This window comes from Elephas maximus, chromosome 2 (genome assembly GCF_024166365.1).
Source record: "Elephas maximus indicus isolate mEleMax1 chromosome 2, mEleMax1 primary haplotype, whole genome shotgun sequence".
NCBI lineage: Eukaryota > Metazoa > Chordata > Mammalia > Proboscidea > Elephantidae > Elephas > Elephas maximus.
In genome coordinates, this window is record NC_064820.1 from 204,426,170 (window position 1) to 204,452,739 (window position 26,570).

The 26,570-nt window shown below is 41.0% G+C and overlaps 1 pseudogene; it reads left to right on the forward strand.

Moving 5' to 3' along the window:
- The first annotated feature begins 5,324 nt into the window (after window positions 1-5,324).
- LOC126067583 (olfactory receptor 2T11-like) overlaps window positions 5,325-26,570 on the forward strand; it is a 107,803-nt pseudogene continuing 86,557 nt past the window's right edge.

A 26,570-nucleotide genomic window follows, 5' to 3' on the forward strand; every position in this document is an offset into this window, starting at 1 on the left:
TTTGGACAAAAGCTGGTTTCTCCTCAATCCTACACTTGGGACACATGCCCCATAAGCTCATGAGAACGCCATTTCTTCTTTGTCTACAGAATATTGAATGCTAGAAAAATACCTGTGTTTATGATGCCATGGAATTCAACACACTTTATTTTATCTTTTGCACACCATTTGAGTTCTGTGTCACATTCTCCTCCCCGCACTGCAAGGCACGTTGGGCACTTAAGACCATTGGAGCTGAATTCATCAACATCCTTCTCCTCTAGGTCACTCATCTTAATCTCCCAGGAGACTGTTATTTAAAAAAAAAAAAAAAAAAAGAATGAAAACCAGTTGGCTATTTGCCAATGGCAGGCAAATCTACCCAGGCTCACAGGGCAGACTCTAGAATTAGATCTACCCCATTCACCCTACCCTACTCCCTGCTTCAGCACTCCTCAGGTGACACCCTTGAACTCATCCACCTCAACACTAGAGTTACAGCCAAAATACTGCCCTGCTGGAGGCTACCCTTCCGGTGAGGGTGGCAGACAAAAAATGAGTAAGAAAAAGGCATGGTGTGTCAGATGATGATAAACACTACAGAGAAAAATAAAAAAGGATAGGAAGTACAAAGTGGGGTTGCAATTTACAGGGTGGTCAGGGAAGTCCTCACTGAAAAGGTGACATTCTTTGAGTGAAGGCCTGAAAGAGGACTACTTCCAACCACTTACACAGAATAATTCAATCTTACAAGTAAAGGTCAAAGGATGAGGCACCCACAGAATGCTCAAAGAAGGGGCCCCAAATGACAAGAAGCCTTAAGCTCCTTCTTCATTCTGTGCTTCTGGGGCTCCTTAACAATTTCCTAGTGAACCAAAGTTGACTGACTTGCTGTCTCTACACAAGTGTCCCCACTGGCACCCAGGAAACCAGATGTCAAGGACAAAGACTGGGCTTGGCTGTTCCTGTGAAGGATGTCCCAAGGCAGAGCAAAGTGGAGGGGGCTACAAATGGGAGTGAAAGTCACGCTATTATTTATCTCCAGAATTATTCTCAGGCAATCAAAAGGTGGTTTCTATCTGTTTACATTCTGTCATAGATTGAATTGTGTGCCCCCAAAATATGTGTATCAATTTGGCTAGGTCATGGTTCCCAGTATTGTGAATGTATGCCATTTTGTCATCTGAAGTGACTTTCCTATATGTTGTAAATTCTATCTATATGCTGTTGATGAGATGGGATTTTTGGCAGTCATGTTAATGAGGTAGGACTCAGTCTACAAGGTTGGATTGTGTCTTGAGTCAATCTCTTTTGAGAAATAAAAGAGAGAAGTGTGCAGAGAGATGTGGGGACCTCATAACACCAAGAAAGCAGCGCCAGAAGCAGAGCCCTTCCTTTGCACCCAGGGGTCCTGCTCCTAGACCGAGGGAAAATTGATGACAAAGACCTCCCCCCAGATGCGACAGAGGGAGAAAGCCTTCCCCTGGAGTTGGTGCCCTGAATTTGGACTTCTAGCCTACTAGACTCTGAGAGAATAAATTTTTCCTTGTTAAAGCTATCCACTTGTGGTATTTCTATTACAGCAGCACTAGATAACTAAGACACCTTCCCCCTCCGCCAGTAACTCTGCTAGACCCTCCTCTGGATCCACCTCTCCATACAGGGTGAGTAGTGCATGATACCAAGGGAGCATGCCCACCAGAAGCCTACACACCCTCCCTTCACCATGCCGGAATTTCTTGCTCCAACAGATCAGAGGGCAGGCCAAGCACTTTGTAGAGGTGGTGGAAGTGGGGAGCTTGGATTTGAGGGCTGGTGTGTTCACACACATGATCACAATGCCCTTCACAGTGAAGGGGAAGTTTGGGTGAGAAAAGGAGGAGGTGGGCTGGGGACCAGAATCAGGATGTCTCAATGCTGCTATTCCCTCGCATGGAACTCTAGGGAGTTTGAAAATTCTAGGCCCTTTAGCTCTGAACATATATTTGTCCAGGAAAGAGAATAGCAACTATTTTAACAGTTTCTTAGCTTAAGGTTTACCTTGTTTAAATATTGAAACATATAGTCTGTGGGCCTCCATTTGTATCTTTGCCCCAGGCCCTGGGCAGGGGCCTGAATTGGGATGTGGGGGATTGGAAGGGAACACAAGGGGCCGGGAGCCTGAAGACACCCAGATGGCTCTCTGGATGGATCTTTAAGGCACTACAACCCTTAAAGATCTAGAGCTAACTTGGCCTGGTCTCTCTAGAGAGTCCTGTTTGAAGATGTACAGTCCAAAGAGCTAAGAATAATTTAAAAAGCAAAACAACACAAAATAGAATCCCAATAATTAACATTAAAGGGACTTTCCAATTTTTAATTTCTCAGCAATACATCTATATCCCCCTTTCTCTTTCTAAAATTCTTCCACACCCCACTCTACTCCAAAACTGCCCTGTCAATGTGTCTATTTAAATTAATTAAAATTAAATGAAATAAAAAATTCAGCTCCTCAGTTGCACTAGCCTTATTTCAAATGTTTAGTAGCTACACATGACTGTAGATGTTGTCAGGTTCCGACACTTAGCGACCCCTATGTACAACAGAACAAAACACTGCCTCGTCTTGTGCCATCTTCACAATTGTTGCTATGTTTCAGTCTGTTGTTGCAGCCACTGTGTCAATTCATCTCGTTTAGGGTATTCCTCTTTTTTTGCTGACACTCTTTTACTGGGAAGAAGGACCTGGTGATCTACTTCTGAAAAACTGGCCAGTGAAACCATATAGTGGTACCATATTGGACAGTGCAGATACAGACATTTTGATTACTGCAGAACGTTCTACTGGACAGCACTACCTCAGAGTATTTCACAGTAAGTGCAAATTAAAACTTAAAGTGTGTTGGGGCAAGTGTGGGGGATTAAGCATTCCCATCTATTTCTTGTGGGTAAATTAGTACAACTTCTATAGAAGGCAATTTGATTATATGGAATCAAAATTTAAATTACACAAACTCTTTAATTTAGAACTTCCTAGGTATTTTCCTATATGTATAATTGTATGTGTACAATGTCATTCACTGCAGCATTTTTAGTGATAACAAAAGACTGGAAATGATTTAAATGCCCATGGTTACATGGATTCTGGCATATCCATAAAAAAGTATACACAGCCATACCCAGAATGGGGTGTTCTATACGCCCTGATATGAAAAGCTCTCCAAGATGTACCTTAAGGGAAAAAAGCAAGAGGTAGAACATTAGGTATAAAAGGCTAGCATTGGAAGAAAAAAAAAAAACATATTTGAATATGTTTGTAAACAGAAAGAATATCTCTAGAAAGGTAAGCAAGAAACTGGTAACTATGGTTGCCTCCAAGGAGTTGAGCTGGGAGGGTAGAGGAAAGAGAGCAGAAGATGATACACTCTCCACTGTATACATTTTGCATTTCATACCATGGATATATATTACTTATTTGAAAAGCTATACAATTAAAACATAAATAAAAACAAGAAAAGAAGGATTCTGAAGTTTGCGTCTGTCTGTGGGGGAAAAAAATTATAGAAATATTCCAGCTAACTTCACCACAAATCACGTACACAAAGCAAGCTCTGTTCAGTAGAGTAAACAAGGCCACTTCTGAGAAACAAGTGGTCACCCTGGTTAAGATGCCCTCACACCTCCCCTACCACTCCCATACCCAGCTGGGGTGCTGATTCCCAGGGCAACTGCACCTGAACTGGAAGGGAATACAGTGTGCCATATGCAGACTGACAGGTGTCCCTGCCCTCAACCAAATGCACATTCCACACACTCTCCTATGCTTGATATTCCAATAAAAAGATTTAATTTTATTTAGCTTTGGGCTTTAGTTTCTATTAAAAGGCAGAGCACCTTGGACAGGATAACACTTCTCATTTATTCACAGCAACAGAAACAATGATTTTCCTATCCCCCTCTGAAAACAAGCTTCAAAAATGAAAATTCAGTGAGGCTGGCTTTAGGCTGTGGAGGAGGCAAGGTATGATGGAGTGGGGGAAGACAGGAATTGGGGAACGAAGAAAAGAACCTGAAGACTTGAATGCTCCAAGACAAACTTCCACATTTCACAAGTGATTTTCTGTCACCTTTCCTCAAGAGTAGAAAGCAGGGAAGGAGGAAAAAATAATAAGGAAAGACTTGGAGTTTCACGTTAAATTATACTGACCTTTTCAACAATTCTAAACTGGCTCATATTGAATTCTTACTAATTGATAACTGTTTATATTGGTATAGTTTATATACCAGGGAACTTTCTCTCCACTGGGAGATGAGTGGCAAGTCTATTTTCAGTCAGTCCTTCCCCTTCTTATCAAAGGAAAGATGAAAAATTGTGAGGATGAGGGCATAAGGGAAAGTGTGAGAGAGAGGACATGAACAGTCAAAGACCCTGGTGACTGAATTAGTGGACTATTCCAGTGATGGAGGATATCAGCCTGGGAGGTGACCCAGGATGCCCTGGCAATAACAGGGGAAATGCTAAACCGATTATTTGGTATTAACTGAATTACTCCTTCTCATAAGCAGTTCCAGAACATTCTGCAACTGGTGAGTAACTAAGGATAGCTACATGCTGTTCATACAGTACCCTATAGTGTCGCTACGAGTTGAAACCGACTCTATGGCACCTAACAACAACACAGTATCCCATAATTCTCAGCATTATCCTTGAAGAAACCGAACTACTTGGAAGAGGGCCCATGATTGGGTTCCAGCGGTGAACATTTTCTCTTTTCTGTCTTTTCTTCAATATGAAGCAGTCTCTGGAGAAAAACAAATAAAAAGCTACCATCTAATGAGAGCTTATTAAGTGCCAGGCACTGTGCCACCCTTCATTATCTCACTTATTCCTCACAACTCCTCCAAGAGGCAGGAACTGTGATTCTTAGTTTTCCAATAAAGACACAGAGGCACAGATGGGGTCAGTAGCTTGCCAGAGCCCAGGCAGTCAGTAAGTGGCTGCTCTGAAGGTGACAAACCGGATTCTGGCCCCACACTGGTCACAGACTGTAAATGTTATGAGGGTAGGAATCACGACGACTTATTCACTGTAGGTACCATGCTGTGAAGATCACAACAAGAGAAGGCGAGGCTGAAGTTTCAGGACAGAAAGCTGGCAGAATTAGGTGGGAATGCAGGCACGGCCATCTCACCTGCAAGGAAGGGCACCAAGGCAAGGCTGCAGGCCAAGAAGAGTCGCTTCAGCGCAGCCGGACACATGGCTGCTGGCACGTCCTCTTTCTCTCTCTGTGAAAGAGAGAAGCTAATGAGCCAAACTGATAAGGGGCACACCCAGGTTGCCCCCCGCCCCGCCACCCTCCTACGCGAATGGGCTCTGTGTTGCCCCCAAATGTTCCTCAGACACTAGGCCTCACACTGCCGGGTTACCTTGGGCCTCAGAAAAGACGTCTAGCCTTGCAGGCCCTGCGGGAACTTCTAACTTCTCAAGAGCAAGGTGAGCTGCTGGCTGTGGGTGTGGACAGTGGGGGCCGCGACCCGTTGGAGAACGCAGCACAGGTACCTACCAGGCACAGCGACCCCTGAACGCGGTGCTTCCTGGCACTGATGTGCTTCCTGGCACTGATCTGAAGGAACTGCGCAAGCGCGCGGGGGGGGGGGGCGGCTTTCGCCGTCCGGTGGCCTGGAGGGGGAGGGCAGACGCCACTTGTCCCCACTGGTCCCTTGTTCCCGCTCTTTCTGCCTTAGGAACCCTGGCCTAAGAGGTCCCCGTGCCTTGGGGTGGGGGGCACGTGAGGGGGAAAGCCTGGAGGGCTATGTCTGCAGTTCTGAGATGCGGGAGAACACAGATACGTTACAAACCAAAAAACCACACCGGTTGCCGTGGAGGTGATTCTAACTCACAGTGACCCTATAGGACTGAGTAGAACGGCCTCATAGGATTTCCAAGGAGTGCCTGGTGGATTCGAACTGCCAACCTTTTAGTTAGCAGCCGTAGCTCTTAACCACTACGCCACCAGGATTTCCTCAGAGAAGTTGAGTCCCTGTTTTCCTGATGCTCTGGTTCTGATAGACGCTCCCTTCCCCTCTCACCCCCCTCGCTTTCAGGAAGTAAAGAAGTGTTACTGTGGCTGACCCTCGCCCCTACTCCAAGCACCTCTGAGGAGAGAGTATCCAGATGCTTACTCTCTGCCCTGCTTTCTCCTGGATGTACACCATCCAGTACATTTAGAACATTCTGACACTTCAAAGTATCTTCTACTATACCCACAACCTCCTTAGACTGTACACTAAGTGGGCAGGGACCTGATGCACATGCATCATTCACCGTATGCCCAGTCAGTAGCACTGTGCCTAGGACATAAACACACTGTCATTATGTGTGAAATGAATGTAGGAGCCTTCTACCTTTGGGTACAAAACTATTAGAATTTTCCCCAATGCCCCACTGCTGCCTTCAGACTTTGCTTTTTTAGCAGCTGCAAAACCCTATTCCTTTGACGTTTATGACTACAGCCTTCATTCCCCCTCTTCATTTTTTGTGGTAGATTCACCAGCCACTAGGTCACTTCTAACCTTTATCAAGTGTTTTGAGCCTCGTTCATAACCTTCCTCTACACCAGCACTGTGCGAAAGAACTTTCTGCAATGATGAAAATGTTCTGTATCTGATACAGTGCTGTAATGGGTTGAATGATGACCCTAAGGATACATTCACGTATTAGTCCTCAGACCCTGTAAATATTACCTTACATGGCAAAGATGTTATTAAGTTAAGGATCTTGAGAGAAGAAGTTTATCTTGGATTATCTGGGTGGGCCCTAAATGCAGTCATATATGTATCCTTATAAAACAGGGACAAAGACTTTTGAGACAGAGCAGAGAAGACCATGAAGACAGAAAACAGAGTGATGTGATCACAAGCCAAACAACACCTACAGCCTTGGAAGAGGCAAAGAAGGATTCTCTTCTAGAGCCTCTGGAGGGAGCACAAACCTGAAGACATCCAATTTCAGACATCTGGCCTCTGGAACTGTAAGACAATAAATTTCTGCTGTTTTAAGTTGTGCAGTTTGTTGTAATTTGCTCCAGTAGCATTGGGACACTAATATAAGTACTCATGAGGCAAGTGTTGATAAAGAACACTTGAAATGTGGCTAGACTGAGAAACTGAATTTTTAGCTTTATTTAATTTTAACTAATGTAAATTTAAACAGCTCCAAACCCTAGATCCATCATCTTGAGTTCTCTCCTCTGCCTTTTGCCTGCTCTCCACTCCAACAGCTTACTACCACAGTCACATAACGAGATACCTAACTCCCTAGTTCCTGAATTGAATCTGCTATTACTTATGCTCTTACTCCCACTTCTAGTCCCCTCAGTACTCTCGATCCCCCTCCACTGTAGCCTGTCCTAACCCATGGCTTCTCAACTTTTTTTTTTTAATTCTCATTTTCCCCCCTAAGAAGCCTTTTCAAGATCCTAAAGGTTGACAGTTGAAACCTACCCAGAGGCACCCCGGAAGACAGACTTGGTGATCTGCTTCCATAAAGATTACAGCCAAGAAAACCCTATGGAGCTCTGTTCTACTCTGTAACATATGGGGCTGCCACAAGTTGAAATCAACTTGATGGCAATGGGTTTGGTTTTGTTTTTTTTTTGAAAGAAGCATTTTCAGACATATTTTTAGACATATTTTCCTAATTGGCCTCTCCCCATGAAATTTTAATTATGTTTATCTGTTTATGTACTATGATTCTTTGAAGGGCCACAGACCATTGTAATATCTAAGATTCCCCCTCCCCCACCAAAATCCCCAAGAATTTTGCCCCTTGTGTATGAAATCACCCCCATTGAGAATGCATGTCCTAGCCCAGTGGTCCTCAACCATGAGCAATTCTGCCCCCTCCTTCGTAGGGAATATTTGGCAATATCTAGAGACATTTTTGGTTGTTACAGCTTGGGAGGGGTGTTACAGGCATCTGGTGGTTAGAGGCCAGGGTTGCTGCTCAACATCTAACAATGCACAGGGCACCCCCTCTCCCCCCATCTCACAACAAAGAACTATCTGACCAAAAATGTCAATACAGCTAAGGTTAAGAAATCCTAATCTAGTCCAGCCAACTAAAGACCACCAAGGACAAACCTGTAGTCTGATGTAGTTAAATTTCTTGGTTTGATGAACTGTGGGGCATCTCACCAAACAAAGAATTATTATAGGATTTTCAGGAAATTTAAGAGAAATTTAAATGAAATTCAAAAAGCAAGTTGTATTTGACATCAGGTCGGAACTGTGAGGTGGACATAGGGTCCTGTTTCCTTGAAAACTACAAAGTTAAGATAGATGTGGAATGTGGTGTCCAGAAACGCCTTATCCGCACCTTTGCACCTGGGTTGGAAATGAAGGTTGCTTCTCTGTCAAAGTGACTTAGATTCTCCAGGCAAGTTTTTTAGTGAATAAAATAGCAGTCATCACTCAAAGAGGAGGTTGTTATGACACTGAAGTATGTCCTTGGGAGAAATACTGCTTTTGTTAACTTGAACCTGTCTTTGTTTGTGTGTCTTCTCAGCCAGATAAATGGCAGAGAAGATGTTAACTCTTTAAGTCAGTTTTGTTTAAGCTGATTTTTACTTTCTCAAGTCCCATCAATACCTTAAATCCTTTGAAGCCATCCTTTGTCCCCTTCCACCAGAAAGTCCTTTTATTTTCTCAACTCATTGCTGATCCAGTTTAGACCCCAGTTACTATCCCTTTAGTCTCTGGCTTATGCACTTGCTGCCTTAGTGTCCTATAAAAGATGAAGCCAAAAGGGCAACACCTGCCCAAAAGCAATGACAAGAAGGCAGGAAGGAACAGGAAAATTGGATGGATGGAAACAGGGAATTGGGATGTGGAGCAAGGGGTTTTATGATAGGAAAAGCTGAGTGGAAGCCGCTAGAACTGCCTCTACCTAGGAAAATAGTAAACCAAAATCAATACCACACTCCTAGAGGGATCGCAAAGATTACTGCCACCATCAAGGACTTGAAGGATGCAGGGGTGGTGATCCCTACCACATCCCCGTTCAACTTGCCTATATGGCCTGTGCAAAAAACATATGGACCTTGAAGAATGACAGTAGGCTATCGAAAACTTAACTAGGTGGTCACTCCAATTGCAGCTGCCATTCCAGATGTAGTTTCATTGCTTGAGCAAATTGATGTCTCCTGGTATCTGGTATGCTGTTGATCTGGGTAATGCCTTTTTCTCCATACGTGTTTTGAAGGACTATCAGAAGTGGTTTGCCTTCAGCTGGCAAGGCCAGCAAAGCACCTTCACTTGCCTACCTCAGAGCTACATAAACTGTCCAGCCCTATGTCATAATTTAGTCCGGAGGGACTTTGATCGCCTTTCCCTTCCACAAGACGTCACACTGGTCCATTACATTGATGACATTATGCTGATAGGACCTAATAAGGAAGAAATGTCAATGACTCTAGACTTATTGATTAAACATTTGCATGCTAGAAGGTGGGAAATTAATCCCACAAAAATTCAGGCACCTTCCACTTCAGGTAAATTTCTAGGGGTCCAGTGGTGTGGGGCATGTAAAGTGAAGGATACGTATTGCATCTGGCTGCTCCCACAACTAAAAAGGAGGCTTAACACCTAGTGGGCCTCTTTGGATTTTGGAGGCAACATATTCCTCATTTGGGTGTACAACTCTGGACTATTTATCAAGTGACTCAAAAATGTGCTAGTTTCGAGTGGGGCCCAGAACAAGAGAAGACTCTGCAACAGGTTCAGGCTGCTGTGCAAGCCACTTGGACCATAGGATCCAGCTGATCCAATGGTTCTTGGAGTGTCAATGGCAGATAGAGATGCTGTTTGGAGTCTTAGGCAGACTGCTATTGGTGAATCACAGTGCAGACCGTTAGGATTTTGGAGTGTTGCCCTGCCATCCTCTGCAGGTAACTACTCTCCTTTTGAGAAACAGCTTTCAGCTTGTTACTGGTCCTTAGTAGAGACTGAACGCTTAACCATGGGACAGGAAGTCACCATGCGGTCTGAGCTGCCCACCATGAACTGGGTATTGTCTGACCCACAGAGTCATCAAGCTGGACTTGCACAGCAGCACTCCATCATTAAATGGTATACATGAGATCGGGCCCAAGCAGGACCTTAAGGCAAAAGTAAGTTGTGTGAGGAGGTGGCCCAAATGTCCAGGGTCTCTACTTCTGTCACATTACCTTCCATCTCCCAGTCTGCACTTATGGCCTCATGGAGAGTTCCTTATGATCAGTTGACTGAAGAAGAGAAAACTCGTGCCTGGTTTACAGATGGTTCTGCACAGTACGCAGGCAACACTGGAAAGTGGACAGCAGCAGCACTACAGCCCCTTTCTGGGCCCTCCCTGAAGGACAGTGGTGAAGAAAAATCCTCCCAATGGGTAGAACTTTAAGCAGTGCACCCCTAGAGGTCTTAGTTCCAAAGGGGAGAATGTTCCCACCTGGAGACACATCACTGATTCCATTGAACTGGAAGCTAAGAATGGTAGCTGGCCACTTTGGTCTCTTTATGCCTCCGGATCAACAGACAAAGAAAGGAGATATTATACTGGCTGGTATGATTGATCCTAATTACCAAGAGGAAATCAGATTGACGTTACATAACGGAGGTAAAGAAGAGTATGTCTGGAAAGCAGGCGATCCCTTAGGATGTCTCTTACTACTTCCATGCCCTGTGATTAAAGTCACTGGGAAACTACAGCAACCCAGTTCCAACATGACTAGTAATGGCCCAGACCCTTCAGGAATGATGGTTTGGGTCACCCCACTGCGTAAAGAACCACGACCAGCTGAGGTGTTTGCAAAGGGCTGAGGGAATACAGAATGGGTGGTGGAAGAATATAGTTCTAAATACCAGTTATGTCCATGTGACCAGTTGCAGAAATGAGGACTGTAATTGTTATGAGTGTTCCTGCTTTGTATGTGTGCATCAAATATTTTTGTTTTCTTTGCTTATAAAATATAAGATGTAAACTGGGCTAGTGTGTTTTTGGTTGCACACATGTTAGTTGTATCATGTCAGATGCAAGTATGACTTTGTACTTGTCTTTATTCAGAGATTATGTATGGTTTGGGGAGATGTGTATGGGTGCCAGGTTGACACCTGTGATGGTTAAGATTGTGTGTCAACTTGGCTGGGCCATGATTCCCAGTGTTTATATGTGATCACCGCCATGATGGGATCTGCTGTGAGCAGCAAATCAATTGAAAGGGAGTTTCCTTGGGCATGTGGCCTGCATCTGAATTTAAGTGAATGTCTGGCTTTTGCCTGCTTTGAATCCTGCAGCTGCCTCCTGTTTGTCTGACCTCCAGTCCTTGGGACTTGAACTAGCAGCTTACCTGCTGATCTTGGGATTTGTTGATCTTCACAGCCTACAGGCAAGAGCCCCGCTCTCTAACCTGCCGATCTTGGGTTTGCCAGCCTCTGTGGCTACGTGAATCAGGAGAAGCCTCTATTCTGATCCATAAATTTTGGATGTTCCAACTCTACAATCATGGGAGCCATTTCCTTGACATGAGTCTCTATATATACATATTCATACACTTTACTGGTTTTGCTTCTATAGAGAACCCAACCTAAGAGAGTAGGTCAGGAATCCAGGCACAGGTTACCTGATGGTTTGCTTGAGATCTCACTAGGGTAAAATCAAGATGTTGGCCAGGGCTGTGATCTCATCTGAGGCTTGGGGTTCTTTTCCAAGTTCTTTCAGGTTCTTGGTAGAATTCAATTCCTTGCTAGGACTGAGGCCCCTGTTTTCTCATTTGTTGATGCCTTAGAGGCCACCCTCATGTCCTAGGCACGTGGGCTCTCAGACATGGCACTTCAGAGACAGCAGGAGAATCTCTAGTCTTTTAGGATGGAGTCTTATATAATGTCAACATAATCATGGAACAACTATCCCATCACCTCACTCAAATAACGTAACCCATTCTATCAAATTCATAGGTCCCACCCACATTCAGGAGGATTATACAGAGTGTGTAAAGCAAGGTGCAGGGATCTTGGGGATATCTTAGGATTTTGCCGCTTTTTCTAAAGGAAACTGGGAGATAGTAAGGCTTGAGGTATGAGCAGCATGGTAGTGGGTCAAAATAGCTCTTTTGTAGTACAGGAGATAAAGTTAATTAGAAAAACCTAGGTCTGTGAAGTACACTAGAACTCACACTTGAAGTTGTACAGCATGGCTGTTTAGAAGGCTGTGTAGTTTTTCTCTAGAGCTCAGCAGCCAGGGTAGTCAAGGGGGAGGTTAACACATTGTTTGATTCAGCATTGGAGTTTTTCCAGGTGAATGTAACCTAAAGAACACAGAATAAAGTTGTGTATAACATTACCTAGAGAACTATTAGAAGAAATTTCTTATAGAGGTCTAGGCTGAGTAGATAAAAACATGAAAAAAGCAGAGTATAATGGGTAGTGAGGAGGGAGAACAGTCCTGAAAATAGCATGTTTTTGGGAAGACAGTGGTTTTGTTCAAAACAAGGTATCTGAAATAAAGATTTCAGGGGGAAACAATTCTTGGCGATGGCACAATTTTTTTTTTTTTTTTTACATTTCGTTGTGCTTTAAGTGAAGGTTTACACCTTAAGTTAATTTCTCATACAAAATTTTTATACACATATAATGTGACAACACACACCCCATTTCTACCCCTCGTTTCCCATGTGCATTCAACCAGCTCTTATCCCTTTCTGCCTTTTCATCCTACCTCCTGACAGGAGCTGCTCATTTAGTCCCATGTATCTACTGGAAGGAAACCCTGGTGGCATAGTGATTAAGTGCTACGGCTGCTAACCAAGAGGTTGGCAGCTGGAATCCGCCAGGCGCTCCTTGGAAACTCTATGGTGCAGTTCTACTCTGTCCTATAGGGTCTCTATGAGTCGGAATCGACTCGAAGGCAGTGGGTTTGGTTTTTTTTTTTTTTTTTTTATCTGCTGGAAACACTGGTGGTGTAGTGGTTAAGTGCTACAGCTGCTAACCAAAAGGTCAGCAGTTTGAATCCACCAGAAGCTCCTTGGATACTCTATGGGGCAGTTCTACTCTCTCTTAAAGGGTCACTATGACTCAGAATTGATTCGGCGGCAGTGGGTTTGGTTTTTCGGTTTTTTTAATCTACTTGAACTAAGAAGCACACTCTTCATGAGTATTATTTTATGTTCTATAGTCCAGTGTAATCTTAGTCTGAAAAGTTGGCTTCAGGGATGGTTTTAAGTCTGGGTTAACAGAGAGTCTGAGGACCATGTCTTCTGGGGTTCCTCTAGTCTCAGTCAGATGATTAAGTCTAGTCTTTTTACATGAATTTGAATTATGCACCACACTTTTCTCCTTCTCCATCAGGGACTCTGTTGTGTTCCCTGTCAGGGGGGTCATTGGTGGTAGCCAGGCATCATGTAGTTCTTCCGATGTCAGGCTGATAGAGTCTCTGGTTTATGTGGCCCTTTTGTCTCTTGGGCTAATATTTTCCTTGTGTCTTTGGGGTTCTCCATTCTCCTTTGCTTCAGGTGGGTTGGGACCAATTGATGCATCTTAGATGGTCGCTCACAATCTTTTTAAGACCCCAGATGCCACTCACCAAAGCGGAATGCAGAACGTTTTCTTAATAAACTTTGTTATGCCAATTGACCTAGATATCCCCTGAAACCATGGTCCTCAGACCTCTGCCCAAGCTACTCTGCCCCTCAAAGTGTTTGGTTGTGTTCAGGAAACTTATTAGCATTTGGTTTAGTCCAGTTGTGCTGACTTCCCCTGTATTGTGTGTTGCCCTTCCCTTCACCTAAGGTAATTCTTGTCTACTACCTAGTTAGTGAATTCCCCTCTCTCTCCCTCCCCACCCTTATAACCATCAAAGAATGTTTTCTTCTGTGTTTAAACTTTTTCTTGAGTTCTTATAATAGTGGTCTCATACAATGTTTGCCCTTTTTCAACTGACTAATTTCACTCAGCATAAAGCCTTCCAGATTCATCCATGTTGTGAGATGTTTTTCAGATTCATCATTGTTCTTCATAGTTGTATAGTATTCTGTTGTGTTAATATACCATAATTTGTTTATCCATTCATCTGTTGATGGGCACCTTGGTTGTTTCCATCTTTTTACTATTGCGAACGATGCTGCAATGAACATGGGTGTGTATATATCTATTTTTGTGTGGGCTGTTATTTGTTGATGGGCACCTTGGTTGTTTCCATCTTTTTACTATTGCGAACGATGCTGCAATGAACATGGGTGTGTATATATCTATTTTTGTGTGGGCTGTTATTTATCTAGGGTATTTTCCAAGAAGTGGGATTGCTGGATCATATGTACTTCCATTTCTAGCATTTTAAGGAAGCGCCAAATGAATTTTCAAAGTGGTTGTACCATTTTACATTCTCACCAGCAGTATGTAAGTGTTGCCGTCTCTCCACAATCTCTACAACATTTATTATTTTGTATTTTTTGGATTAGTGCCAGCCTTGTTGGGGTGAAATGGTACTTCACGATTTGCATTTCTCTGATGGCTAATGATCCTGACATTTCCTCATGTATCTGCTAGCCTCCTGAATGTCTTCTTTAGTGAAGTGCCTGTTTATATCCTTTGCCAATTTTTCAGTTGGGTTGTCTTTTTGTTGTTGAGGTTTTGCAGTAGATTTTAGACATTAGACCCTGATCAGATATATCACAGCCAAACATTTTTTTCCAGTATGTAGGTTGCCTTTTTGCTCTTTGGGTGAAGTCTTTTGTTGAGCATAAATGTCTCATTTTTAGGAGCTCCAGTTATCTAGATTTTCTTCTAGGATTTGTGCATTGTTAGTTATGTTTCGTATTCTGTTTATGCCATGTATTAGGGCTCCTAGCATTGTCCCTCTTTTTTCTTCCAGGATCTTTGTCATTTTAGAGTTTATATTTAGGTCTTTGATACATTTTGAGTTAGTTTTTGTACATGGTGTGAGGTATGAGTCTTGTTTCATTTTTAGGCAGATGGATATCCAGTGATGCCAACACCATTTGTTAAAAAGACTGTCTTTTCCCCATTTAACAGACTTTGGGCCTTTGACAAATATCAGCTGCTTATAGCTGGGTGAAATTACATCTGGATTCTCAATTCTATTCCATTGGTCTGCGTATATGTTGTTGTACCAGTACCAGGCTGTTCTGACTACTGTGGCTGTATAATAGTTTCTAAAATCAGTTAGTGTGAGGTTCCCGCTTTGTTCTTCTATTTCAGTAATGCTTTACTTATCCGGGGCCTCTTCCCTTTCCATATGAAGTTGGTGATTTGTTCCTCCATCTCATTAAAAAATGTCACTGAAATTTGGATTGGGATTGCATTGTATCTGTAGATTGCTTTGGGTTGAACTGACATTTTCACAAAGTTGAGTCTTCCTATACATGAACAAGGTATGTTTTTCCACTTATATAATTCTCTTTTGGTTTCTTGAAGTAGTGTTTTGTCGTTTTCTTTGTATACGTCTTTTACGTCTCTGGTAAGATTTATTCCTAAGTATTTTATCTCCTTGGGGACTATAGTAAATGGTATTGATTTGGTGATTTCCTCTTTGAAGTTCTCTTTGTTGGTGTAGAGGAATCCAACTGATTTTTGTATGTTTATCTTGTATCCTGATCCTTTGCTGAAATCCCCTGTTCGTTCCAGTAGTTTTCTTGTGGATTCTTTGGGGTTTTCTCTGAATAAGATCATTATCTTCTGAAAATAGGGATACTTTTACTTGCTTCTTACCAGCGTGGATGCCCTTTATTTCTTTTTCATGCCTTATTGCTCTGGCTAGGACATCCAGCACAATGTTGAATAAGAGTGGTGATAAAGGGTGTCCTTGTCTGGTTCCCATCCTCAAGGGGAATGTGTTCAGACTCTCTTCATTTAGGATGATGTTGGGTGTTAGCTTTGTATAAATGTTCTTTATTATGTTGAGGAATTTTCCTTCTATTCCTATTTGCTGAGAGTTTTTATCATGAATGGATGTTGGACTTTGTCAAATGCCTTTTCTGCATCAGTTGGTAAGATCATGTGGTTCTTGTCTTTTGTTTATGTGATTGATTACATTAATTGGTTTTCTAATGTTGAATCATCCCAGCATACCTGGTATGAATCCCACTTGGTCTTGATGAATTATTTTTTCTGATATGTTGTTGAATTCTATTGGCTAGAATTTTCTTGAGGATTTTTACTTCTATATTCATGAAGGGTATTCTGTAATTTTCTTTTTTTGTGGTGTCTTTATCTGGTTTTGCTATCAGGGATATGCTGGCTTCATAGAATGTGTTTGGGAGTATTCCATTCTTGTCTATCCTCCAAAATACCTTTAGTAGTAGTGGTGTTAACTCTTCTCTGAAGGTTTGGTAGAATTCTCTGGGGAAGGCATCAGGGCCAGGTTTTTTTTCCTTGGCGGGGGGCCGGGGGGGAGTTTTTAAAATTTCCTCTTCTATCTCTTCTTTTGTTATATGTTTACTTAGTTGTTTTGTCTCTGTTTGTGTTAGTTTATGTAGGTAGTATGGTTCTAGAAATTTGTCCATTTTCTCTAGGTTTTCAAACTTGTTGCAGTACAACATTTCATAGTATTCTGTTATGATTCTTTTAATTTCCATTGGGATATCACCCATCTCATTTCTTATTCGGGTTTTCACTTCCCCTCCTTTTTTTCTTTTGTCAGTTTAGCCAGTGGTTTATTGATTTTGTTGATGTTTTCAAAGAACCAACTTTTGGTCTGGTTAACTCAATTGTTTTTCTGTTCTCTATTTCATTTATTTCTGCTGTAATTTTTATTCTTAGCTTTCTTCTGGTGCCTGTGGGCTTCTTTTGCTGTTCTCTATTTGTTTGAGTGGTAGGGTTAATATTTTGATTTTGGCCCTTTTTTCTTTTTGCATGTGTCCATTTATTGCTATACACTGACCTCTGAGCACTGCTTTTGCTGTGTCCCATGCTGGTAGGATGTGTTTTCTTTCTCATTTAATTCTGTGAGTTTCTTTATTCCGACCTTGATTTCTTCTATAACCCAGGCATTTTTGAGCAAGGTGTTGTTCAGTTTCCGTATATTTGATTTTTTTTCTTTCTTTTCCAGTAATTGATTTCTACTTTTATGGCTTTATGATCAGAAAAGATGCTTTGTATAATTTTGATGTTTTGGATTCTATTAAGTCTTGCTTTGTGGCCTATTCTGGAGAATATTCCAGGTGCATTGGAAAAGAAAGTGTTCTTGGCTACTGTTGGGTGGAGTGTTCTGTGTAAGTCTATGAGATCAGGTAGGTTGGTTGTGACATTTAGGTCTTCTGTGTCTTTATTGAACTTCTTTCTGGATGTTCTGTCCTACACAGAAAGTGGTGCATTGTGGAGCTATCTATCTCTCTTTTCAATGCTGTTAGAGGTTGTTTTATGTATTTTGGAGAGCTGTTTTTGGGTGTGTAAATATTTATTCTGGTTATGTTATCCTGGTGTATTGGCCCTTTAATCATTATATAGTGTCCTTCCTTATCCTTTGTGGTGGATTTTGCTTTACTGCCTATTTTGTCAGAGGTATTACTGCCACTTCTGCTCTCTCTCTTTTTTTTTGCTCCTTAAAGTCTTTATTGTACACTGGGTTCACGTTGAGTTTGTGGAAAAGAGTTCAATTATTTTCACATGAACTGATCTCTCCATTTTGGTGTGTTTACAATTCATTTCAACTTTTAATGTGCAGAACCTTACATTTATCTCTGTCACATTTGCTCTTCTTGGCTTTGGGATGTTATTGCAGCCTATAAGATTCATGATGAACTTTGTTTCTGTCACCCAGAGTATCTGTTAGCAGTTTTTCAAAGTGTTTGTCATCTTCATTCCAAGTTGCCCTTGAGCCAGACAGCGAAGTGGAGAGCTCTGTGATCCTTCTTTCTTTCTTTTTTTTTTTATTGTGCTTTAAGTGAAAGTTTATAAATCAAGTCAGTCTCTCATACAAAAATTTATATACACCTTGCTATATACTCCTAGAACACACTCCTTCTCTTCACCCTGTATTCCCCGTGACCATTCAGCCAGCCGTCTCATCTCTCCCGCAGAGGCTGCCCACATACTCTCATGTGTCTACATGAGCCAAGACGCTCACTGCTCATCAGTATCATTTTCTATTTTATAGTCCAGTCCCTTTCATGTCTGAAGAGTTGGCTTTGGGAATAGTTTGAGTCTTGGGCTAACAGAAGGTCTGGATACCATGACTTCCGGGGTTTTTCTAGTCTCAGTCAGACCATTAAGTCTTGCATTTTTATGAGAATTTGAGGTCTGCATCCAACTGCTTTCCTGCTCCATCAGGGACTCTGTTGTGTTCTCTCTCAGGGCAATCATTGGTTGTTAGCCAGGCACCATCTAGTTCTTCTGGTCTCACGCTGATATAGTCTCTGGTTTATGTGGCCCATTCTGTCTCTTGGGCTCATAATTACCTGGTGTCTTTGGTGTTCTTCATTCTCCTTTGCTTCAGGTGAGTGGAGGCCAATTGATGCGTCTTAGATGGCAGCTTGCTACTGTTGAAGACCCCAGATGCCAGTCAACAAAGTGGAATGCAGAATGTTTTCTCAGTAGATTTTATTATACTAGCTGACCTAGGTTAGGCGTCCCCTGAAACCATAGTCCGCAGACTCCTGCCCCTGCCACTCTGGCCTTCAAAGCATTAGGTATATTCAGAAAACCTCTTTGATTTTGGTTTAATCCAGTTGTGCTCACCTCTCCTGTGTTGCATGTTGTCTTTCCCTTCACCTAAAATAGTTCTTGTCTACTATCTAATTAGTGAATACACTCTCCCTCCCTCCCTCTCTGCTCTATGATGCTGAATTCCTCCCACACTAAGACACTCTCCTTAAACTTACCATAAGGTCTCAATGTCTTTTTTTTTTTTTTTTTGAGGCTCTTGCTTCTGCATTCACTCTGTTCTGTGTCATGTCTAAGCTAGATTTTAGGAAGAAGCCAGCAGACTGTGTTACTTCTCCATCTTATTAAAAAATGAAACTGTGTCCTTCTCATCTTCTCTTGGCTTTGAGGAATCAGGTTAAAGGTACCAAAATATATATACATATTTTTTATTGTGCTTTAGGTAAAAGTTTACAAATCAAGTCACTCTCTCATACAAAATTTATATACACCTTGATATGTACTCCTAGCTGCTCTATCCCTGAGACATCATACTCCTTCTCTTCACCCTGTATTCCCTATGTCCTTTCAGCTAGCTTCTGTCCCTCTCTGCCTTCTCATCTCCCCTCCAGGCAGAAGCTTCCTACAAAAGAACAAATAGAAAGAGAGCAACAGTTGAAACCCCCAGGCACCAGAAGAAAGCAAATAATAAAAATTAGAGCAGAATTAAATGACATAGGGAACAGAAAAACAATTGAAAGAGTTAACTAGGCCAAAACTGGTGCTTTGAAAAAATTAACGAAATCGATAAACCATTGGCCAAACTGAAAAAAGAAAAACAGGAGAGAAAGCAAATAACCTGAATATGAAATGAGATGGGTGATATCACAACAGACCAAACTGAAATTAAAAGAATCATATCAGATTACTGTTAAAAATTGTACTCTAGCAAATTTGAAAACTTAGAAGATATGGATGAATTTCTAGAAACACACTATTATTTACCTAAACTAACACAAACAGAGATAGAATAACTAAATAAACCCATAACAAAAGAAGAGATTGAAAAGGTAACTAGAAAACTCCCAAGAAAAAAAAAAAATCCCTGTCCCTGAAGGGTTCACTGAAGAGTTCTACCAAACTTTCAGAGAAGAGTAACACCACTACTAATAAAGGTATTTCAGAGCATAGAAAAGGATGTATTCCATCCCAAATTCTTTCTATGAAGCCAGCCTATCCCTGATACCACAACCACGTAAAGACATCACAAAAAAAGAAAATTATAGACCTATATCCCTCATGAACTGAGGTGCAAAAATCCTCAGCAAAATCCTAGCCAATAGAATTTAACAATATATCAAAAAAATAAGTCACCATCATCAAGTGGGATTCATACTAGTTACACAGGGATGGTTCAACATTAGAAAAACAATCAATGTAATACATTGTATAAATAAAACAAAAGACAAGGACCACATGATCTTATCAATTGTTGCAGAAAAGGCATTTGACAAAGTCCATCACCAATTCATGATAAAAACTCTCAGGAAAACAGGAATAGAAGGAAAATTCCTCAACATAATAAAGGATATTTATTTATACAAAGCCAACAGCCAACATCATCCTAAATGGAGAGAGTCAGAAATCATTCCCCTTAAGAATGGGAACCAGACAAGGATGGCCTTTATCATTGCTCTTGTTCAACATTGTGCTGGAATTCCTAAACAGAGCCATTGAGCTAGATAAAGAAACAAAGGGCATTCAGATTGGTAAAGAAGAGGTAAAAGTATCTCTACTTGCAGATGACATGATCTTATACACACAAAACCTTAAAGAATCCTCAAGAAAACTACTGAAACTAATAGGAGAGTTCACCAGAGTATCAGGACACAAGATAAACATTCAAAAATCAGTTGGATTCCTCCACACCAGCAAAGAGTACTTCCAAGAGGAAATCACCAAATCAATACCATTTACAGTAGCTCCCAAGAAGGTAAAATACTTAGGAATAAATCTTACCAGAGACGTTCATGAGGGATATAGGTCTACAATTTTCTTTTCTTGTGGTGTCTTTACCTGGTTTGGATATCAGGGATTTGCCGGCTTCTTACAATGAGTTTGGTAGTATTCCATCCTTTTCTATGCTCTGAAATACCTTTAGTAGTGGTATTAACTCTTCTCTGAATGTTTGGTAGAACTCTGCAGTGAAGCTGTCCGGACCAGGGCTTTTTTTTTGTTGGGTGTTTTTTGATTACCTTTTCAATCTCTTCTTTTGTTATGGGTCTATTTAGTTGTTCTTACCTCTGTTTGTGTTAGTTTAATAGGTAGATGTTTCTAGGAATTCATCCATTTCTTCTAGGTTTTCAAATTTGTTAGAGGACAATTTTTCATAGTAATCTGATATGATTCTTTTAATTTCAGTTGGGTCTCTTGTAATGTCGTCCACCTTGTTTCTTATTTGGGTTATTTACTTCTCCTGTTTTTCTTTTGTCAGGTTGGCCAGTGGTTTATCAATCGTGTTGATTTTTTTCAAAAAACCAGTTTTTGGTCTTGTTAATTCTTTCAATTGTTTTTCTGTTTTCTATTTCATTTAGTTCAGCTCTAATTTTTATTATTTGTTTTCTTCTGGTGCCTGTGATTTTCTTTTGTTGCTGTCTTCCTATTTGTTCAAGTTGTAGGGATAATTCTTTGATTTTGGTCCTTTCTTCTTTTTGGATGTGTGCACTTACTGATATAAATTGGCCTCTGAGCACCGCTTTTGCTGTGTCCCAAAGGTTCTGATAGGAAGTGTTTTCATTCTTATTGGATTCTCTGAATTTCTTTATTCCATCCTTAATATCGTCTATAATCCAGTCTTTTTTGGTCAGGGTATTGTTCAGTTTCCAAGTGTTTGATTTCTTTTCCCTGCTTTCTCTACCCACTCTTGACCCACTGCCTCTGAGGACCCACCCTCCTCTGCCTCATCTGCACCTTCTGCTTTTCCCCTTAGAACCCACCCTCCCTCCACTCTTTGTGTCCCTAGGACCCACTCTTTGCTCCCCTACATGATCCACTTTTCCTCCACCCACCGCCTCCCAGGACACACCCTCTCTGCACCTTCTGTCTCCCCAGGGACTCACACTCCCTCCACCTCTGCTCCCCCCACCACCAGGGCCCACCCTCCCTCTACCTCATGCCCCCCACCCTTGTGTCCTGATCCCCACCCTCCCATTCATGGGGGACACAACCCTCTGTGTTTTTCCTCTGCTTCCTGAGCACTTGACACTCATCCTTCCCTAGAATGTCTGCTGTGTGTTCCATGGGTCTCTGCTGAACAAACTGGATAACTTCCTATTTTTGTTTTTTTTATTACTTGAAACCTTATGAATTTAGATTGAATAGTATCATGAACCCTCATACACCCACCACTCAGTTTCACCAGTTATTAGTAATGGCCTTGTTTCGTCTCTATCTCCCTCCTGATTATTTTGATGCAAGTTTCAAATATAATATAATTTCACCCACAAATATTTCAGCACAGATCACTAAAAATTAAGTTATTTTCTCCAAGGCATAACAATTGGTCTCTATTCACCTGGAACAACAAAGGAAGAAGGAGAGTCAGGAATAGGAGGAGGATATGGAATGTGTGGTTAATTGCCTCCATGAACACCTGCCTCCTTTTGTCATGAGGCTAGAAGAACTGAATGGCGCCCAGCTACCATTATTGAACATTTTGATCAAAGATTCCATAGAAGAATCCTGATCAAAAGGGGGAAAATGTAGAACAGAATGTCAAATTTTCATAGACTTGAGACTTCCTGGAGCCATGGAGGCTGGATGAACCCCTGAAACTATTGCTCTGAGATAATTTCATAGTTTTTTGTAGATTCTTTTGAATTTTTCTGTATGTAAGATCATGTCATCTGTGACTAGAAGTAGTTTTACTTCTTCCTTTCCAATTTGAATGCCTTTAATTTCTTTTTCTTGTCTAAGTGTTCTGACTAGATTTTTCTGTTCAAAGTTGAACAGCAGTGGTGAAAACAAGTATCCTTGTGTTTTTCTTGATCTTAGGGGGAAAGCTTTCAGTCTTTCACCATTGAGTATGATCTATGATGTTAGCTGTGGGTTTCTCATGAATGTTCTTTTCATGTTAAGAAAGCTTCCTTCTATTCCTGGTTTTATGAGAGTGTTTTATAATAACGAAAAGTGTTGGATTTTATCAAATGTTTTTCTGCATCAACTGAAATGATGATGTGTTTCTTTCTTCATTACATTAATGTGTTTTATTGCATTGATAGATTTCCTTATGTTGAACCTCGCATTTTGGGACAATCCTGTAAGTAACTTAATTCACATTAATATCCTTACATCTCCATGTTGTTCTATAATCAGCAAAAAGCTGTGTGGGGTTTGGCTTGGGCAAAGTACTATGAATATGTACAGAACTCTAGGACCTCCCTTATTACAACACCGTGACTTATTATAAAAACCAAACCAAATCAAGCCCATTGCCATCAAGTCGATTCCAACTCATTGCGACCCTATAGGACAGAGTGTAACTGCCCCATAGGGTTTCCAATCGGTGGCTTGTGCAGCTAAACTCTTAACAACTGTGTCGCCAGGGCTCCAGACTTGTTATAAATTCACGGAATAAATTCACCAGTTCTTGAAAATATAAAGAAAAAAAAGATAATTACATAAGCAACTAAGTTAATACTAGTTATTTTGTCTGGTTCGCAGCACGGTGTGGATCTAAGGCACATAGGAGAGGCTTTTCAGTAATATGGGAAATGAAAAGAAGTGGATATTTGTCCTTGAACATATCATTTTGCATCTCATAGCCACATACTTTCTGACACTCAGGAGCCTGGGCTGTCATAATGGCCTTTCACAAAAGAAAAGCATTCAACATAGACCTATCTTTTCCTTAATTAACTCACCTGATTCTAGGTTATCTTTTCTTTGTATGGCCAGGAGCTGGGAGGAAAGACTCTAATTGCCTGATTAGGTAATTCTGTGAATGAATTTTATACCACACTCTAGGTTGATATTTGTATTTTAACTGAGGTAACTCTCTGATTGTGGAATGTGTTTGAAAGGCATGTTGTTTGATGTGAAATTTGTTTCATCTTTTTTCCAAGCTTTTTCTTAGCCCCCCTTTTTTTTTGTTACCATGACTCTCTCTCTCTCTTTCTCTGTCTCTCCCTCACACACATACACCACACAAATGGGCACCCTACTTCTGAAATATTGTCCCTTGTTTCCTCAAAATTGTACACACATGGGAAATCTAAATAGTTTAATGCTGGAAAAGTGCCTCCTTTATCTACTGCAACCACCGTCATCCTAAATATTCAACTCTTAATCTCTAGTCTTCACAGTTCTCAGGTTCATTGCTGAAGGGCCTGGTCAAAAGCCTTTGGAGTCAGAAATGAATCTGGCTTCATAATCTTACGTAAAATGGAGTAAATTACTAAATGTTTCTGAGACTCATTGTCTTAGATTCTTAGTGCTGCTATAACAGAAGTATGTGGGAGTGGCTTCAACAAACAAATTTATTTTCTCACAGCTTAGGAGGGTAGGAGTCTGAATTCAGGGCCCGGCTCTGGGGGAAGGCCGTCTCTGTCTCGCTGTTGACTGTGGGGAAAGGTCTTTGTCTCTTCTCAGCGTCTATTCCCTGATTCCTTAGTGGCCGTCATGTGGCATCAATATTTACCCCATTTGTGCTTCCTTCTCTGCGTCCAGTCTGCTATGTTTATATCTCAAAGGTGATTGGCTTAAAACACACCTTACACTGAAATGGTATTATTAACATAACAAAGAAACTCTTCTTCCCAAATGGGATTGCATCTGCAGGTATACGAGTTAAGGATTTACAATACATATTTTTTGTGGACACAATTCAATCCATAACACTAGTAGAAAATAGAATATCTACCTTGAATTGTTGTTGCATTGTGTAAATGAAATAATACACATGAAAAAGCCTCGTCTTGTGTTGCTTTTTGGTAGGTATTCAATAAAGAATGACTTGCAGACTGGATTGGAACACAATACTGAAATCCTTTAGTTTCAGTCTTTTCCTCAGGTAGTTAGCCTGACTTCCAACATCAGATACTAGGATATTGGAATCATGTTATAAACTTCCTAGTTTATGGGGATGGCTCACTATGTAATATAATTTAGTATTTGGTAGAAAGATTTTTGATGTTAAATTCTCCTTTCTGATGGACATAATATTTCATGCTTTTTTATTATGGTTTTCATTATTTTACCACTGAATAATAAAATTTTAGAATTGGAAGTGTTACAAAAAGGTGCTGTTTTTGTCCCGTATGGTGAAAACCAGGCCCATAGATGCTAAGTGTTTGATATCTCCTGTTTAATTAGTAAAAGATCAAAGACTAAATCACTAATTTTCACATAACTAGTTAGTGGCAAATAAATGTTGTTTAATTTAAAAACAATAACTGCAAATTAAAAGTTGCTTGCCCAACTTTGTAGAATCAGCTGGTAGTGTCCAGGTAAGCCCTTTGAAATGTGCACTATACTGTTAAAATGTGAGAGTTGGTAATGGTGACAAGTGCTATAATTGTAACCAATATGATACGCTAGTTATTGCTCTGTTCAGCATTAGAGATCAGCCATCATGACTCAAACTAAGAATCTTCTATTGTACCATTACAGTGCTTCTGGGTGATAGTTTGCCTTTGATTTTTGCTGGTCACTAAATCACTCCTCATAGGAGCCTGGCAGTGCAGTGGTTAAGCGCTCTGCTGCTAACTGAAAGGTTGAGGGGTTGAACCCACCACCTGCTCCATGGGAGAAAGATATGGCAGCCTGCTTCCATAAAGATTAAAAAAAAGGGGTTGAACCCACCACCTGCTCCATGGGAGAAAGATATGGCAGCCTGCTTCCATAAAGATCACAGCCTTTGAAATCCTATGTGGCAGTTCTACTCTGTCCTATGGGGTTGCTTTAAGTCAGAATCGACTCGATGGCAAAGAGTTTGGTTTTTGGTTTAAATCACTCCTCACTGGTTTAAATCACTTGGTGATTTAAAATTTAAATTATTTGGTTTAAATCACTCCTAGGAGTGGTGATGACTTTTGCCAAATTTTTCTTCCCCTTGGCCACTTCCAACTGTAGCTAATACCTCACATTTATTTATTTTTATTGTACTTTAGATGAAGGTTTACAGAACAAACTAGTTTCTCATTAAACAGCACACATATTATTTTATGACATTGGTTAACAAATCCATGACATGTCAATACTCTCCCTTCTAGACCTTGGGTTTCCTATTACCATCTTTCCTGTCCCCTCCTGCTTCCAGTCCTTGCCCCAGAGATGGTATGCCACTTTAGTCTCATTTTGTTTTATGGGCCTGTCTAATCTTTGGATGAAGGACAAATCTCTGGAGTGAATTCATTACTGAGCTAAAGGGGTGTCTGGGGGCCATACTGTCAGAGTTTTTCCAGTCTCTGTCAGGCCAGTAAGTCTGCTCTTTTTTTATGAATTAGAATTTTGTTCTAAACGTTTTTCCAGCTCTGTCCAGGACCCACTATTGTGATCCCTGTCAGAGCAGTCAGTGGTGGTACCTGGGTACCATTTATTTGTACTGAACTCATCTGGTGGAGGCCGTGGCAGTTGTGGTCCATTAGTCCTTTGGACTCATCTTTCCCTTGTATCTTTAGTTTTCTTCATTATCCCTTGCTCCTGAAGGGATGAGATCAGTGGAATATCTTAGATGGGCACTGACAGGCTTTTAAGACCCCAGATGACTAATAGCTCACATTTTAAGGTGAGGTGACTGAAAATGGAAAAATTTCACTCTTAAAGAAGAAAATAATTCTCCTCCTCCTCTTTTACCTCTTCCTACTACTTCTTACCCTCTCTTTTTTCTTTTCCCTCTCCTTCATTAAATTAACATCTCAAATTAGCAAAAAGACTATTATAAGGATATGGTCTTTTCTTAGCTCGTATACATCGAGAAATGAG